This window comes from Phocoena phocoena, chromosome 14 (assembly GCF_963924675.1).
Source record: "Phocoena phocoena chromosome 14, mPhoPho1.1, whole genome shotgun sequence".
NCBI lineage: Eukaryota > Metazoa > Chordata > Mammalia > Artiodactyla > Phocoenidae > Phocoena > Phocoena phocoena.
The window spans coordinates 11,750,976-11,755,088 of NC_089232.1; positions in this window are offsets into that span (position 1 = coordinate 11,750,976).

The window sequence follows — 4,113 nt, forward strand, 5'->3', positions numbered from 1 at the left end:
CTTGACGCCGGCCTTTTGGGTCAAGATTGCTATCAGATTAAAACAAAATGTAACTTTAGTTCATTGAAGCTGTTAATAGTTACTCGAGTTTTTCAAGGTTAAGAGTTCTCAGCCAAGACCTGGCAACTAAGAATGCAGAGTTTCTGAGTTGCTCTGGTATAATAACTGCTGAAGATGACTTTCAGTGTATTTGTTGCTCTTTAAAAGTGATACACTGATAAATAGAAGGATATTCAGGGGAAAGCCTTTCCACCCCCAGGTTCTTCATATCCTGCTTTCAGCGGGCAGTGACACTCAAACATTTATTTGTCCATATAGAGCAGAGCAGTCCAATAGAAATAAACAGTGTAAGCCATATATATGTAATTTTGTATTTTCTTAAAGTAAAAACAAAGGTAGAAAAATTTTTAGCAGCGTTTTTTTTTTTTTGCGGTACGTGGGCCTCTCGCTGCTGTGGCCTCTCCCGTCGCGGAGCACAGGCTCCGGACGCGCAGGCTCAGCGGCCATGGCTCACGGGCCCAGCCGCTCCGCGGCATGCGGGATCCTCCCGTACCGGGGAACGAACCCGTGTCCCCTGCATCGGCAGGCGGACTCCCAACCACCGCGCCACCAGGGAAGCCCTTTAGCAGCGTTTCTGAGGTGTAATGGTTATACCAAAAACTGCACATATTTAATGTATATAATTTGGTGCGTTTGAACATACGCACACACTTGTGAATGATCACAATCATGGTAATAAATGTCACCTCCAAAGGGTTCCTTGTGCTCCTGGGGGTGGTCGCTTTTGTTTTGTTTCTTGGTGTTTTTACGGTAAGAACACTGAACTTGATATCTACCCTATGGACTATGGATAGAACACAGATGAATATATCGCCCCATACAAACAGTTGTTCAAAAGATCGATATGTGTCTCTAGAAACTGGGTCTTGGTGTAACAAAAAATAATGTATCTATTGAAGGAAAGAGCGATAAAACTGAATGGTGTGTGTAACATGTTTATGAGTGAATGGCTGCTAAAACGCACAGAAAAATACAACTCAAGACTGAATTCTATATGTGACTAGAACAAAAATGTATCTAAAAAGAGCTGTACTCAACACGGAGTGATATGCAGTATATCTATGAATGCACAGTTTGTATAAAACAAAATTATCTACTCAAAGGAAACACCTGAACATAAGAATGAATGATATTTTTTAGGATAAACTATTGTAGAATGGGAAAAACTATACACACAGTTATATGCTGTGTATCTCTATGAATGGAACGTTGGCAGAAAAATAATATATTAACGTAAGATATTTCCATATACATAATTGAATTATACTTTTATATCTCCCTGAATGAAGTTTATGAATCTAAATGAATGTAACTACTGAAAGGATTTATACGCAAAAGAGAATGATGCAAAATATATCTATACATGGAACGTTGGTAGAAAACAGAAACAAGAGGAGGTGTCTACAGAGAGAAAACGCCTATGTACAATGCGTATTGTACGTCCCTGGAATAAAATGTGGTTAGAATGGAAAGGAATATATCCACTCAAAGAAAAGTGGTGTACACAACACTGAATGATAGGTTACTTATCTCTGAATTCAATGTTGGTATAACAACAACAAGTGTATCTAATGAGTGATGTGTTTTTATCTATAAATGAAGTGTTTGTGAACACAGATGATGTATCTGGAGTATGAGAATATAAGCAATTGTACCTATTAAAAGGAAGGATTTAGAAATGAGCCTGAAAGGTTTTCCCCGTGAATGGATTGCTGGCAGAACACATGGGTGTCTGCTGAGACAGACTGCCATATGCAGCACTGATGATTTGTATCTGTAAATGGAGTGTTGGTGAGCCCAGATGAATGTATTTGCTCAAGTAAGAATGGTATATACAAGATCTGTGCGTGTGTATGCAATTCATATGTGTAAATATATATAGGTATATAATCTGAATAAATAGGAGAACAAGCAAAAAATCTACTTAAAGGAAAAATATACTCAAAAGACTGAATTAATGTTATGCAGCTCTATGAAAAGCGGAGAAAAGTACCTTCAGTGGGAAGACAGAGCTAAACCTAACACTGAATAAGTTACTTATAACCATGAATGAAGTGTTGCATAATTAAAGAATTTATTATGAGTACCTTAAATGAAAGAAGTAAATACAGAATTGAATGACAGATTTTGGTTCCTGGCAGTATCCGTCCCTGGGTCCTGCTAGAAGTCAGACCTCCAGGCCCTGCCCACTTGGAGACAGAGACAAATCTATGGGGTAGATTCACAGCACTAAATCCCTCTGGCAGTCAAGATACTAATGAGAAGCCACTTGTGACTCCTTCCCATCTGTCTTGTGGTAAAAGAGGCCACATCACAGGACTGCAGTGTGTCTACTAGCCGAGGAAGGCCAAGGACCGCTGGCAACCACCAGAAGCTGGAAACAGGCCTGGAACAGATTCTCCCAGTCTCCCGAAGGAATCAACCTGCCAGCACCTTGATTCGGGACTTCCGGCCTGAACTGTGAGAGAACACGTTTCTGCCTACCTAGTTTGTGGTAGACTGTTCAACAACCTCAGGAAACTTACGCAGCCGAAGCTCAGTGCCTGGTGGGGCACACCGTTGAATAGCGTGGGCTCTAAATGTGACATTTAGGTACCTCCATTGGGATCAGCGAGGGGGAGGTGAAGGGGACCAGACAGGCTGTCAGAGAACCAAACCACCTAATTAACCCTTCCCATGCTTCCTTTTTCCTTCCCACGAGGTGCCAAGTTCTGTTTGAAACATCAAATGCACTTTAAAGGCTAAGCAGGGGGAATTCCCTGGCGGTCCAGTGGTTAGGACTCTGCACTTTCACCAGCAAGGGCCCAGGTTCAATCCCTGGTTAGGGAACTAAGATCTTGCAAGGCTTGCAGCACGGCCAAAAAAAAAAAAAAAAAAAGCCCTGCATCTGTGACCGGTTTGTGTGCGCCTCCTCTGGCCTCCTTTTGGCCCACAGCTCTGGAGGACCTGGAGGAAGGAGGAGGGCGCTGGGACCCATTCATCAGCTGCAGCTCATGAAACTGCACCTCTTCTAAGCCTCGCACCCCGTGAACCTGCAGCGGGTAAGGAGGGCTCGGGCAGTGCTGAGGAGGGGGCCAGGCCCGCGGGAGCCCCAGCAGCCCAGTGCACGAGGAAAGGAGTTGCACTGGGTGGGCTGCGGAGGTCTTGTCTAAGACTGGTCCCCAGGAGGGAGCTGCTCCCCTGCTCCCAGGGGGCAGAAGAGTCTGAGTCCGACCTCATGAGGGCACCGCGTCCTCCTCTCGCCTGCAGCGTGCCTGCCATCACTCAGGGAGGCTGTTTCTGTAGCTTCTCTAGGACACAGCCACAGCTTCCACCTCTTCCCCAAAACCTCCCCTGCCCAGCACCTTAATACAGGCCTGACAGCACGGCAGGAACCTGCAGGTATACCCTCCTCCAGGCCTCCCGGCCCTGCCTAGACTGGCAAACGGCTGGAATACAGAAGCTGGAGTCGAGGATGGAGGTTTTTTTTTTTTGTCTGCGTCGGCTCTTCGTTGCGGCAAGCGGGATCTTTTTGTTGCGGCGCTCGGGCTTCTCTCTAGTGGCGTGCGGGCTCCAGGGTGCGTAGGCTCTATGGTCTGCGGCACGCGGGCTCTAGTTGATGTGTGTGGGCTCTGTAGTTGCAGCGCACGGGCTCTCTAGTTGTGGCACGCAGGCTCAGTAGTTGCGGCACGCAGGCTTAGTTGCCCCGCGGCATGTGGGATCTTAGTTCCCTGACCAGGAATCGAACCCACGTCCCCTGTATTGGAAGGTGGATTCTTTACGAATGGACCACCAGGGACGTCCCCACTGAGGACAGAATTTATCACAGTTCCGATTTTTAAACTAAAGGGCCTACGATGGAGAAAAGGGGGCAAGAGACCCCCTCAGAGTATGTGGTTTCCTCTAACAATTTCCTGTGCCACGTGCCGCTCTTTCCACAGGAGGGAGGCCCTGAAGTTCCACGTCACTGAGAAAAGGTGGAAGGTGGCTGGCAGGGTGTATCCGCTCACCGCTGTCCTCACACCGGGAGACTTTACGTGTGCGGGGCTCCTCAGGAGTTACCTCCCCTCCAGC